The sequence below is a fragment of the Trichoplusia ni genome, chromosome 15, assembly GCF_003590095.1.
Source record: "Trichoplusia ni isolate ovarian cell line Hi5 chromosome 15, tn1, whole genome shotgun sequence".
In the NCBI taxonomy this organism is placed as follows: domain Eukaryota; kingdom Metazoa; phylum Arthropoda; class Insecta; order Lepidoptera; family Noctuidae; genus Trichoplusia; species Trichoplusia ni.
This window is the reverse complement of record NC_039492.1, coordinates 3,223,038-3,238,510: the sequence shown is the minus strand read 5'-3', so window position 1 is coordinate 3,238,510 and position 15,473 is coordinate 3,223,038. Positions and strand designations below refer to the sequence as shown.

At 37.4% G+C, this 15,473-nt stretch overlaps 1 pseudogene; it reads right to left on the bottom strand.

Moving 5' to 3' along the window:
* Positions 1–4,037: 4,037 nt before the first annotated feature.
* On the bottom strand, positions 4,038–12,598 carry LOC113501388 (annotated as a pseudogene).
* Between the last annotated feature and the right edge of the window lie 2,875 nt (positions 12,599–15,473).

The window sequence follows — 15,473 nt, the reverse complement described above, 5'->3', positions numbered from 1 at the left end:
AGCATAGTTCCTTATGGTATTGTTCAAAAAGCTTTGCCAATGTTTTTACTTCCCAGAAAATAACACAATTACGAGGCATTTTTCGTTTGACAAGAACCTCCAACAGTTATTTTTGTCAGCGTAGTTTAATCACACGTAAGTTTTCGACTATATTTTACGACAGAATTTCCTCGCGATGTCAACGGTACCCAGTGTCGAGGTTAGTAGTAGGTACCACAACGGGCGGTTATAAAACAAAGTGATTTATTTAAACTTTTTGACACACAATACAGGCAGAAAAGACAGGTCGTATATTATTATAAGTTATAGCCATTTTCTGACAGCCAAGGCCTGTGACGTCACTTAAAGAGCTGTCAGTTAAAAGTGGTGCCTACGTCACGCGTTGTGGGACATTTCACTGTCAGGTTCGAAGCTATCGGGTTGCATCTTGTGATCGTTCTCCGGGATGTGGATTACACTTTCTTGGCACTTTAAATACAGGGCTCGTTTTCAATACGAAAAATAAATGAGTCATTGTTATAAACGTGTGAACTTTAGGTATCTACTTATTTTCAGAATAATTATTTTTAAATATTTTCTTAAGAGATGAAATAACACTTCTCATATAGTCTTTCCTCGTAAGCAGTCACTTTTCAAGCGATAAGGTAGGTTTTTGTGTATGCTAAGTCAATTTTCGTACTCGAATATCTGAGGTGTATGGAGAGGGCCATAACTGAACAAAAAGCAATGCAATTAACAGCTTTTTAATACTTTCATTCTTATGCCTGACTTATGTCATAGTGCTCATACAATAATTCCTCATAAATATCCATGACGTCATTCGTTAAGGGTTGCACTCATTTCATTCATTCATACAATCATTCAAAGATAGCGTCACACCTTGACGTACATTGGGCTATATTTAATTACCTCTTAAAAGGCTAATAACCCTTATGAAAATTGTTAATTAAGCCTTTCTCAGAAATTACTTTATATTGAGGCGAAGTGGAGCGTTGTAGTCCAAGATTTCATTATCACTTTCATTTTATTGCTAATTAATGTTTGGCGTTATAATTCAAAATGTTGTTTTAATAAAAAATCTTTGTTGTTGCATGGAGGGCTTTGTTTTCATATCCATTGGCATTGTTTTACAAAATATACTGTACACCTTTCTCGAACTCATATTTTCACATTGTCTGCAAATAATGAATTACCCTACTGAACCAAGATATATATACTCTTTAAATAATCTCCTTTTTATGAAACTTAAATTTTCTTATAAATAACTATGAATATATATCCTTATGAAGTCACACAAGCGTTAATTTCATCGACGATACCAATCATACATAACCTATTTAGTTGTTAAACTCATTTGTAAAACTTCCTAAAGCTCGAAATCTTAAAAAAAAAAACTCGATCACCACAACACTGCGTGACTTACGAAGCAGTCCTATATCTTATTTAAATTATGAGTAAGATTTAGTTTCGGGCCGGCGCAGGCGTGTAACGAGTATAATTATAAGTGTTCATTTAAGGCACAGTGCACAGCCTAAGTTGGCGTGTGCAGTTATTTCGAGCTGGCCCACAAACGGCGTGACGTCACGACACAGTTGATATCGAGGTTAACTCCGACTGGTGGAAGCTGAGCTGCTGTCCTCAATGAATATGCACAATATTATGATTACACTATTTATTACTATAGTATAATGTGGGTAATTTATTATTAGACTTTATTCATTTGTTCATTGAGCAATGGAAAGTAAGACTCACTCTAGGCCCAAAAAAATCAATTGGTTCACCTATTTTAAGCATTATTGTTTATACATTATTAAAGATCTTCTCTTTAAGTACCAGTAATAACCATCCTCTTAACGATTTTGTTTTATTCTAATTGTCTACGAAGTTCGTAGCATGTAGATATACAATCAACAAAGTATTCATAATGTCAACATTAAAATTACACTTTGATATAAATACTTTCTTTAGCAATAATAATTATCTAACCTCCTTCATTTTATTCATCCATGGCATTTATCTCATCGTAGCGTCATCAATGCCTAATTACCGATGTACCTATTTAAAAGTCGTTTTAAACAAGTATTGAAATACATGAACCCAGATTCTAGTTTCCACCTAATTAAGTTTTTGATGCGTTTTCAGTCTAAAAGGTTAACTGACGTTTCAAAACGAGGCCGAGTACGTTTTGTTCTGACTGCGTCTGTTGAGCTAGTTTGTTTTTGTACGTTAGTATAGAGTCAAAAAATGAGGAAACTGCTTTAGATATTTATTGGATTAAAATTTATTTATGTTTGCGTCGTTATCATTGACAACTTTCTTTTCATTTTCACCGTGAAATAAACCTCTAAAACATCTAGGTTTTCTAGAGATTAACAAAAAACTTCTTTATTTTGTCACAAAAATAACTTTAAATTAACTAAAAATATTTTGAGCTACCCAAAACTAGTTTCAAAATTTACCGTCCACACGTCTTTTTTCCCTCACAATCATAACTCTCACATCAAAACGTAAGTAACTGGCTTTTTAATTCAAATGTTGACGTCATAGAAACAAACGTCAAAAAGTCCATTAAACAGATGTGTTTAGCGCAAGTATTTCATACAGCACTATATATGCGAGTGTGGACGATGTTACCTGTGCCTGTACCACGAGACCTTAAACCAATACCATTGCTAATGTGGAAGAGAAACGGCACTACTACGTTGACTGTATTGTGTAGCGGTGTCTCGCTTTCAGAACGTCCACAATCCAGGTTTAAGAGTTCTTGGTAAAGGTGCTGGTCGGGACTGGCAGACGGTTTGGCACCCTGCCAGGATCACTCGTCTTATGCCATCCTGTGGCTTCGTCTGGGGTTTTTCCCCATTCTCATATCCTCTCAAGAGTAAGCACGGTTTATAGCTTCTGGAAATTCGTATTACGATTTCAGGGAAATAGGGACTAATGGGTTTTTAATAGGTGTGGATTTGACTATATTATTCACCAATAAGTATTGCAAATCTAGAGATCATAAAATTATGTATGGTCATATTTCAGGTAATAAAACTAATTTTTTTGCTTTTTTCATGGGAAGTTGAACAGAACTGTCTAAAACTGTTTTTCTATAAAAATATACACCACAAGTGGAAAGAATTTAAACGATAGTTAGTAGTACAATTTGCGATGACTATAATAATCATTATGACTTAGAGCAAAGAAAATTGAAGAAAATAATAGAAGATACTAATATTTCTAAATCAATGACTCATTCTCATCGAAATACTCATATAAAAACGCGATAAGAATGTGAGGTAACCACGATACTATAGCGTGTTGCCATGACAACTAAAAGTAATAATAAAATCAACGGTATAAGTTTAGATTTATTTACATATAAAACTCTATCACAAGTTCTCATAGGAGTACAAGATATAAATATAAAGTGCTATAATTATCTTACAATCGGATTACTGGTATTCTAATTGTACAGATATTAGGCACACTTTTTATAGTACAAAAATTCTTTACAGTTGCCAAATTAATCTTTGAACAATAATTCGAGTTGACCAGTCGTCAAGAATTCGATCTCGTCAATTTTATCAATAAAGTGTACATTTACGAATACCCCTAGATACAACAGTTACAAGTATAGCCGAAGCTATTCATTGCAATATACATTACATTTGTCTAATTTATGTTAGTTAGAAGTAGGACAACCATTTACCATCAAGTGAGCTATAAATAAATTGTTATAATTAAACAACATTATAGAATCTCGTCCAATCAATTGCGTAGGCATTTGTCGTGTGCAATGCAGATATATTTCAAGCGAATTGACAAATAACACACGGACACATTTATATACAGCATGTAAGTGGCAAGGTACTAGCCTACCTAAAGTGTTCTTAATGAAAAGAAACGCAGGAAACTTAAAACCTTTATTGTGTAATCTAAATGATAAACAAACTCACTAATATATAATATGGATGTGTAGAGCCTACGGCGTAATGGTACAATAATTATCACAATACACATAATTAAGTCGATCACAACATAAATGATACAACATATAAGACGATATATTGCAAGCGAGATATATACAGTGCAACATGATCCGATCTTCTGTCTTCAATATCAATGATAGTACATTTTGTAGGTCGGTACGCTAAACACATAGTCCAGAGAGGGACCTCTGGTTTTGAAGAAATGATTCTCGTAACAATATACGCGGCCTCTGTACCTGCATCAACAATGTATTCCTTTATTACGTTATCAGGCGGTGATGTGATGAGAAGTGGTGGTGAAGTAAATGGTGATGGTTTGGAAGAAAGTGATACAGGAATAATGAACGGTGTCATTTGTCATGAGTTGTTTTGGCCATTCATTATTGTCGTCGTGATTGACTAGTCAGCTGTGTGCATCTACATGAGCACGGACATAAATCTGTCCGTCATAATGGACATCTGTGAAGAATTCCAACACTACATCAGCCGGTGTGGCTTGTTTATTGAGGAAATTTATGGAATGATCGGAATTGCTTACTCTGACCCAAATCTTTCGATGCACCAAACTGTCTCTATGATTAACGTTGGGAAATGTTATACAATGGCGTCGAAATGATAATGGAGATTAATGGGTATCAAACATGAGCATAAAAAATAAACAACTGTGTAAATTAAGATATATTATAGTGCGTTGCGCAAACCGCAGTGCAACGACCCCGCTGCTAAATTTACGCAGTATCGAAGTCACAGGAGGAATGCTGAACGCATCGGTGCTATTAAAATGCATTCTGACATTTATACCTTTCCGCAATACATTCCTGCCGGCGAACATGATCCCACCACTCTGAGCTGTCACTGCGTGTTTGTTATGTTGCACGTGTGGAGTTTAGGTGTATCGTCTTACGAATGTTACGCCGGTGAAACTTTCACTGGCTGTCAGCTCTTATGAGAACCAAAATGTGGTGTTCAAAGTATTACAGAACAGGGATATGAACAGTAAACGCAGACAATGCAACTAAAAACTCTTTGTATGTTAGAGACAAGGAATATCCTAATGATAAAATGCAAGATGATGATTTTATGAACGTTTTACAAGGGCTTATATTATGGAAATTAATTAGGTCACGGCGAGAATTAATTAAACAAATGGAATGTCAATAAACATTGGATTGGTTGTATGAATTAGTGTATGAAGAAACTATTAAATGAAATATTATTTTGGTAACCGAGGTTTAGTATCCAGTGAGGGAACGATCAGTTTCACAATCGCACACACATCCGAAAAGTTTATTTACGATATACATCAATGAGGGCACAGTTGTGCAAAGCTCATGCCAATAATAAATATGTACTTACTTAGATCCGGGGGCTGACTTGGTGTCGAGAACCTCTACAATATCGCCGGCTTTTAGCGAAACTTCGTCGTCAGCAACAGCTGAGTAATCAGCTGATGCTACCACAACGTCTTCTACCTGAAACAATGAAATACAACTTTTTAATATCAAAATACAATGCATCCTGTCATGTAAAGCTTGGGATCTTACGAGTCAATTAATTACCTTAGGCGGACTCCCTGCTACAACTAGACCTAGATCTAGAACTAGACATAGATCGAGACGGGTATCGTTTGTAACTTGGCGTTGTTTCCAAGCTACTCATTCGACTTCTAGTATTTTCCCTTTCTAACAAAACCCGCTGTATCTGCGCGACCATCCACCGAGTCTGGTTATTTTTGGTTATTACTAATGTTACAGTATCCTGTAAAGGATTGCAAGTCCTCATCGTCGTCGTCGACAATGGGGCAGCTGTACATAGAGAAACGATGAGCTGTTGGTTTACTAAGGTTTAATGCAGAAAATACGTGTAAGGGTTCAAAGTGTCTGAGTCCATTTTCATCGAGAACTGTGTATGCAACTTCTCCCGTTAGCACAGCGCGACTGGCTTCGCGAGGCACAACCGCTTGCAAACCTTTTTTCATGATTAAGAATGCCCCTTTCTGTTTTCTTCTTTGGAATAAAAAGTCTCCATAGCCAGGCTGTTCTCTGGGTCTAATAAGTTAAGTGGAACGTCCTCGGAAGTCATTAGGGGCGTCTCCTCTGGAACGATCATCAGTGCAGCACTCTCACGTACCAAATCCCTTAGGTAAGGATCTGTGCGAGCTTGGCCTGGATCTGTCTCTAATTTATGAAGCGCGGTGTGCAAGTTTGGTGTTTGTCAGCAAGCTTCCGCATGACAGTCAGTCTTTTCAAAATATTCAAACTTGTAGCGTCATTTGCAATTTTAGATAAACTATCTTCGTCGTTTACAAACGATAACAAGTTGGATGCGACATCCCTCATTCCTAATATTTTTGCAAGACCGACAGACTGAATAATCAACTCTTTCAAATTTTCCTTGTTATTGTCTTGGAAAAGCTCTTCTAATTCCTTGCTACTGGCCTCTTGGACGGCACACACGATAGCTTTTTGTAATGTTTCTGTGACTTCGTGGTCACTTTTGACGAATGAAATAGACTCTGATATGCGACCCAATACATGGTGCAGAAGATTTGTGTCACACTTTGATATGTTTTTAAATGCAGGACCCAACACTTCGTTCTCGCTGCTCAAATAATCACCGAATTTCTCAATGATATCTTCTTCTGATAAGGAATGTTTGTTCAGGGCACTACTGACGGCAATTTTAATCAATTCAACCTTCGGCTGGGAGGTGTTTTCAAGAATTTCTTCACGAAGAATTTCCTTGTCTTCTTCTGTTTGAAGAATACTAAACATGGCGGACACAAGATCTGCGTCAATAGTTTTTCCTAAGATAGAATCAATAGACTTCCAAAATCATCTGATACTTTTCCTTGCTATTGTTGTTGTTAACTTCCTCGAACTGTTCAGCCGTGACTAAGGCAGCTAGCACAGCAGCAGCAATAGAGTTTTTCACATGCTCTTGATGCGCGGTCTGACCATTACCGCCGGTGTAACCAGTCTGCTCTTGCATATCTAAACGTTTCTTGCTGGCTTTTCCTTTTTTGGTTTCGTTTGGTGTTCCTGCATTATGGTTTTCACGTATTTCAGTTTTTAAATGAGCACTCATTTCTATTATAGAAGTTATGACGTCCATTAATTGATTTGCTACTTCATCTTTTAATCCAAAATCTGTTACGAACGCCTTTAAAGCTTCAGCATTTCTTGTTTGATTTAACACAACATTAATCGCCGGTAGTTCAGCCGGTACTTGTCTGCCTATGGACATACCAGCTTCCGATAACTGACGCAACATATTTGTATCAATAGTTAATTCTCCCTTGGTAGATGTCGTGTCGTTTGGATTTGTCTTCACTTTTAATAGTTTTAACTCTTCTGGCGTAACCACAAAGCTTTGCACCGAAAATTCAAGTCCTTCTTCACCTTCTGTTAGATCAGGAGCAACGAATTTCAATCCTTCAGGTGTTTGCACTATTTGTCCTGGGACAAAAGTGACACCGTTATCATCTGTTTCAATAACTCTACCTGGTACAAACCTTGGTCCTTCTTCTGTATCAACCACTTGACCAGGTACAAACCTTGAGCCCTCATCTTCAGTTGAAATTACTTGACCCGGGATGAAAGTCGGGCCTGCTTTAGTCTCAATAATTTGACCAGGAACAAATCGAGGCCCATCAATTGTGTGAATTGTTTGTCCAGGAACAAACTTAGGTCCAGACTTTGTATTTACGACCTGCCCAGGTACAAATTTAGGTCCATCAGCTGTATCTACAACCTGACCCGGAACAAATTGTTCTCCATTCTCTGTGAACACTATCTGCCCTGGCACAAAAAATACCTTCAACCATCATTCCGGGGACAAAGCGAGACTCATTGGCTTCATTTTTCACAAGTCTTCCTGGCACAACTTTGCCGTCTAATTTCGGTACTCTTGGCCCTGGGTAGAATTCAATTCCTTTCGATGTTTGTATCATATGTCCAAATACGTACAATGATTCTTCAGAAAGTGAACATGTTCTTATATCGATTGGTAGTCCTACCGGGGCGCCTTCACTAAACGTTATATCTTCAATAGATTTAGCAACTGAAAATTCAACGTTACCATCAGCTTGAACAATAGTTTTTCCTGGCATGAACTTCTCTCCACAATTAGTATGAACGATTTGTCCTTCGATAAACTTAGGCCCGTCAACTGTTTCCACAGTGGTACCAGGAACAAACTCTAGTTTATTTTTGCTGGTAGTTTTTGTGATACCGGGCACAAAATGAGCTTCACCATCAATGTCCACAGTCTGACCCGGAACAAACTTGAGACCATTTGGAGTGGCAATTGTAGCGCCAGGTACAAAATGCAGCTCGTCATCTTGATGTAAAACTTGTCCAGGACAAACTGCCACTCATTGTTGATCTTCGCATTTTGCCCGGGAGTAAAAGTAATGCCGCTATTTTCTGTTATTGTTTGTCCAGGGACGAATTGTACTCCCTCTGGTGTAAGAAGCGTTTGACCAGGCACAAAAACTTCTTCAGCTCCTGTGTTTATAATTTTTCCAGGTATAAATTTAAGACCTTCTTCGGACAAGACTGTTTGTCCTTCAGCAAAGCGGTAAGTATCATCCTTGTTTTTAATTGTTTGTCCACAAACAAATTCTTCACCATTTGATGTCTGTAGTACTTGGCCAGCGAGGAAAAACGGTTCATTTGTATTTTCGTTCGTAACGACATGTCCGGGAATTAAACCTGGTCCTGCAGGAGTATTTACACTTAAGCCGGGTACAAAGACAGGTCCAGTGGGTGTATCCACGGTTTGACCTGGGACAAATATAGACCTTGTGGCGTGTTCACAACTTGACCAGGAATAAACTTTTTCGCTTTGTTTATATCTAATGTAAGTCCCGATATTTTCGCCACTTTTTCCCTTTTGCCTTTTTTGATATTTTTCACAACTTCTGAGAGATCTGCTATTGTTGGCAGCAAATCAACTTTATCACTTTCCACAAATTTTTCGATAATGTCTGCCGTTTCAATTAAACGCTCGTTAGATATTTCCTTGACAGCACTTAATAACGTTTCAGATGGACGTGTTTTCATCGGTTTTAATGGGTTAACACACGGTACATTCTCTAAAGGTACAGACACTTCGCCAACGTTACGGTCGACTTCGTATATTTCCGCCTCGCAGTGGTGCGGAGTTATTTTTACCGGCGTCGGTAATTTAGTTGCCTTAGGTGCGATACGGTCGTCAGTTACATCTTTTTCAAACGTTTCGCTGTCCCACGTCTCTATAAGTGGATGCATTTGTTCCCGCCATTCGCTGGAGCACGTAATAATACTAGACTTTGATCGCATATGATGAGCATCAAAGCTATTGTAGCTGAAGGATTTGACATCATGCTTCACCTCTTCGAATTTAGCTTTTTCGCTTTTCGCTCTAAACGATGTTTTTCTTCTTCCAACTCTTGCACTTCTGCCAACTTTTCCTTTTTCTCAAATATTTTCTTCATAGAAGATAATCCAGCAGCTCGCTTTCTCTTCTTCTTTTTCTCTTCTAGCTCCTCCATTTCCCTTTGTTTCAATACCTCAGCATTAGGTCCTTCACCTTCATACATTTCAACATCTTCAGTAAAATCCTTGAAGTCCATAGAGACACTACGACCATGTTTTGTTTTGATTAACACTGTATCAGAATCCTTAGCCAGCATGACGTCTCTGACGTCACCATCTCGCACTGCCGCTTCCATTTGCGCGGAGAACACCAAGCTGCACCTCCGCTCCTGCACTGTATACACATAACGCTTGTCTTCGGTCACTTGTTTACCTAATAACAGTTCCAACAAACTTTTCTGCGCTTCCGTTGACCCGTCGAGTACGGGGAATATATATCTGTAGTCAGGAAGGATTTCGTGGTTTCTGTTGCCATAATTAATCTCAGGTGAATAATGATGCGGTCCGAGTTCGCCGGATACGTTTGTTATTTTACATTTTGCCTTCGACGAGCGGGCGGTGAGTAGTACTGGAATGTAGTGGTGTGAAGGCAGCCCGTAAGACTTTCCGGTGATCCTGCAGCATCGTTTAGCGTCCGCTGGTGATATAGGGGCCAAAAGCGGAAAATAATTAGGCTTCGGCAGCCCCCTACTGCGGCCTGTGATTCTACAAAAACGACATCTTGATTTGTTCAAGCGGCGGGCATATTTACTTGTTCAATATCGAAAGCTAAGTTATTTTTGTTTGGTAATCGCGATCGTAGCGGCGAGAGGTTCGCGTGCGCGTGTGGGCGCGTGTGCTCTGTGCGGACTGTGCAAGGCGACTAACGACGCGACGCTTCGCGGCTGAGCTTTAGGCGCTCGCGCATCGATTCGCACCTTCGGCTCAGACGGTGTGCCGTATATTTGTTCCGGTACAGGTTATTTATAAACAAAAGAAAGATGAATTTATTCTTTAAGCCAAAATATATGACACAGTTCCAAGTTGAAAACAGCGAAGCTGCGAGTTGTACAGCCTCTGATGTTGTGTGTAATTGTCTGAGTGCAAGTTGTTCGAGAGAGTTATTTGACTGGAGTTTATGTTCAACCTACGTAAACTAAATACGTAACTGGTTCACGTAAGAAAGGTCGTCGTTAGTTAAGTGTTACACAAATAGTAGAAAAGTCGTAAGAAATTGACCGTACACAAGTCACGTCATTCGCAGAAAAACACGAGAGATAATAAACCAAATGTAATTAAGCGTTCGTCTGGTTGTCACAGCTGAGGTTAACCTCGTCAACAAAACTCTGTTTATTTTTAATTTTTCAATCTAAACCTGGACCTTCGCGGTGACTGCAAACGGACGCGGTCACATCCAACGTTTTATTTTTGTTGCGGCGATAGAACTTAGTAGAAAGTTGACATCGTGGTAACGCTATCATTGATATGAGTAGCTGACTTGGGTTTGAGTGTAGCCAAGAGGAATATCGAATAAGTAAGAAAAGAGCTTTCGTTAAGCTTCATCAACAAATTACAAAATCTTTTCATTTTGAATATTTTGTTCTCTGGAGATCAGGCCCTTTTGGACTCCTTTCTTTTTAATTATACTGCCAACAGCGTTTCTTGTTGCACAATTATAAAACTTACAAAAATTGTTTTTTTTTTTTTTTTTTTTTTTATTGAAATAAAACTACTTTTTCGGGTTTTATCGCGGTTAATTTTAGATTTTAGTTTCCGACGTTTCGACATCTTTGCAGGTATCATGGTCACCGGTAGCCTCCGTAAAAGTAGTTTTATTTCAATGTCTAACATTCGCCTAAACCTAAGAAACCACAACACCTATTAAATCGTTAAATTTGTTATAGCATCGACAAGTAAAATAGACTTTCTGACTTGACACCGCATGCAAGCAATCACCCGAACTCAAACGGAACTATTTCTAGAATGCCGATAAGCTTTATTTCATAACAGATTCGTTGTTATAACCTCACCTTGATAAATATCGTTAAAGTTCCTGTTTTATATTGCTACTGAAAACATGTAAGCTTCGAAACGGACGTGACTATTAAAAACAAGCGGTTTTAGAGAGCGCGAGCTTTTAATACCTGTATTTGTTTATTGTACTCTATTTCTGAGTATACGCACTTATTTTTAGGGTTTTATTATGAGTTCGTGTATTTATAAATGGTACTAGCAGCTGATCATTATATATGGATATGCAAGTGTCTCTTTTAGACTTACGTACTAATTGTAAGTGAATTGTTTTTCAGATTTTTTTCTTTATTAGTATGTTTATTCTCAAATTTCTTAGCCGCTAAACAATAGCTATCTAAACAAACTTTTATTTATATGGAGTTTTGGTCCGTTCTTCTCCAAGGAAATGTCATTTTAAACCGCGCAACAAGAATTACTAGAAATGTTATTGTAAGATTTTTTATTATTATTTTTAGATCACAACATAATGCACTTTCTGTTCTGAAGGTAATGGCAGTGCTTTAAGTTTTTAAAGATTCGTCTGTCTATACATCACCCGTTATGGAGGCAACTTTCATAGCCCCAAAGTATTTTCAGTACAAATATCTAAATAATTTATAGCAAATCTTAAGTCTTAAGTCTTAACGACAAATCGTTCCTGAGTGCAACTAAAAGTAAAATATTGTAGACACCCAACAACGAAGTTACGAATAACTACCTTAAATCGCGTATCCTACTACTATTATAAAGGCGAAAGTTTGTAAGTATGGATGTATGGATGTTTGTTACTCCTTCACGGAAAAACTACTGAATGGATTTGAATGAAACTTTACCACAATATAGCTTATATACATCAGAATAACACATAGGCTACAATTTTTGAGGTTTCTAATGTGAGGTCGTAAAAAACACATTTTTGCGCTTACATTGCAAACGCTGACTGAATCCTACAAGATAGATAGAAGGCAGGTATAAATTATAACTTATATCTTCTAACCACGCGGAAGAAGTCGCGGGCAACAGCTAGTATTATATAAAACTTTCAAATCTAAATAGTTCCAGACCCCGATCATTACACGAACAGTTTAACAAATTGGGTCACCCAGCATCATTTAGCGCTGTCCACAACTCCAGCTAGTCTCCTGTACAGACCGATCGGATTCACGCGACGCGAGCCCGGGATCTGACAAATTACCATCCATTCATCTCTGTGATTATAGAAGATTTTTTCACTTGATATACCTACGATAACGAAATAAAAATGAGTTCGCATTTTTTATTATTTTAGAATGTGGACTAGATTTTTCCTAAAATTAATTGTAATGAAATAACAAATCGTTACCGGAATTAATACCTACAGTTTCAACTGTAAGGTGAAGACAGTTCTTCCGACTCGTCCGTATTAAACATATTAAAACAGTTGCTGGAATTTAGACCTGCAACTATGTGCATAATAATTCAATCTTTGAAACCCTAGTTCACATAAATACTAAGAACTTTGTTTAGTCCTAGCTACCGCATTAGGTTAAGTAACCTGTAATGGTAGAATAGTGTGATAATTAAATAAATAAATAACAACCATTATATATCATAATACATTTGTTTAGAATAGTATAATATAATTTTAGGATTTGACAAAGAAAGATAGTTACAATGGGCACTTCAATTCTTGGTATTTTTTTATCTAAAAACACAGATTACCAATCAAATATGCCACCTGAAATAAATCAGTTATTTGTTTATCAATACGTGCTTGTATAGCTGATCATCTTTTTGAAAAGCTTAAACAAATGTAGCATGCAGCTTTCTTAGAACCTTGTTCACAAATCAGTTCCTACCAAGCAACTGTGAGATAGCTGAGTGACAATAAGAACGTTACTATTCAACTGGATTCACTACTAATTTCAATCACTTTGGAGTTTCAAGAAGTGTTTTTTTATAACATCTTTACATTCAACCAGCGGGATTTCAATCACCGGACTATTGAAATTGTAGAATCGCGATAGAGCTCTACACTTGAGAGTATATCTTGTAAGTACTTACGCTGGTATTAACTGCCGTATAACAAACATTTCGAAACTTCTTACAATATGTCTGCCCAATATTACAATGTCTAGGAAGCGGTGTTATAAAGTTGCAGTAACAATAGTTGAAAGGGTATTTAACTGTAACCGCAACACTTAAACATTTCAAATGGCTTGTTGTTAACCTGTTTTTGTAACAGTTGTAAAGTTTGGTTCGTCACGGGTTCAACGACACTTTGACAGCGTGTTTTAAACAACTGATTGATATACTACAATAGTTTTTTAAAAACGATGGTTTAGAATCTGTTACGTCAATCACGCCAGAACTGTACAGCAGACCAGAGTGAAATAGAGTACAGAGATAAGACAGAAATTGGTTTTAGGGGTTTCTTGCCCAATGGATGAGTAAAATGTCACCCTGTAACGACTGTTATCTTTCAGTCTTTCTGCTCGTCTGTCACCAGAGGATCTAATCACACGTCATAATAATATTATTGTGGATGTGGAAGCGTGACAGCGCAATACACGGTGTACACTGTACATAATTATTTTAAGACGTGGCGGCACCCAGGTACTTGGTTACACATAGTTTTAAACCAGGATTAACATAGGATACTTTCCCCACGTTCCCGTGGGATCATTTTCGATTTTGAGCGGGCGGGAAACAGCTAGTCACCTACACATATTAGCTTCCTAAAGTTACTAGTAGTAACTTTGATTCTATTCTTCGTGCATATCAAACGAGAAAATTAATTAAAAAGCTTTTCGTCTCGTTAAATGTAACAACATGTGTTAGGTAATCTAATTAGCTCAAACTGTTTACATTAGTAAGACCTAACTTCTGACGGGGAACCTTGAATGTAATATATGTTGGTTATGAAAATAAATAGAAAACATTGTATGTAATTAGGTCATGTCTAGAGTATTGCGTCGCGGTTACATTAAACATGTATGAGTTATTGTTCGTCATCATAAATGTTGGGTGGTTTTTATAGTTTATTTAAATGCTGCTTGCAATTGAGCTTAAATTATAAAATTTAATGTTAAGACTGTGGAGAAGATACTTGAAGTGTTTCACTTTTAATTAAAACACTAAAGTTGTAATTGTCACTATTCAGAGTAAAATACTAAAAAATTAAAGGCTCCAACAATCGATGAGTTTATTTTCTAAGTGACTTGACCGATATAAGAGCGCACATAAATTATCTTACAGTCTCGCGGTATTTATGCTTAAAGAGGTCGTGTATCAGAGACCTCTGTAGCCTGCTGAAAATTCCTATTTTTGCGTGATTGTCAATTTTACCTACAAAATTAACTGTTTTGTAATGAGCATATAAAAATAAGACTAAAACACGCGTATCTACTCCAATACGCTTCTTTGATACTTATCCGAATAGTACTTATAGAACCTACGTATATAGAACAGATTCATAAACAAAACCAGATTGTAATCCATAAAGTTAACGTCCAGACTATTGAAGTATAATTGATAGCGTCAGCTCTCGGAAGCCGCCATTATCGCTACACTTTGATCGCATCACCTTGCTGGTCTGCGGACGGGTGAGGTCGTAGAGACCTTAGAGTCGGGAGCAGCCTGTCAGCGCCCTGCCATATTGTAATGTATGACGGACATTTGGCGAGGAGAGTGTGACGTGAAGCTGGAGAAAATGAGGAAATCATTTTGGTTGGACGATGCGGGGATAATAAAAGCGAGATACTTGAAGGTTTTGTGTACTATGTTGTGTATCTTGATTTTATTTCGATTTAATATTCATTTCTTTGCAGTAGGTAATGTCAAAGGTATGCAGTTGAAGTTTAGTTCGAAAGGGCTTTGCTCATGTTTAGAATCCTGCTCAGCCGTTTATTGTGAGTAGTAGATAAAGGTAAAGATATTTATTTGTAAGAATATGGTAATTGAGATGTTACAAAAATTTCGCTCCATAATATTCTGCCGTTTCCAGCGCGCAAATAGTTGAGATGGGTACAACAGCATTGTGTAAGCTCTAATACGGGTATTCTTCACCCTCTGCTGGGCAAAACACTTCTACTACGGTTAG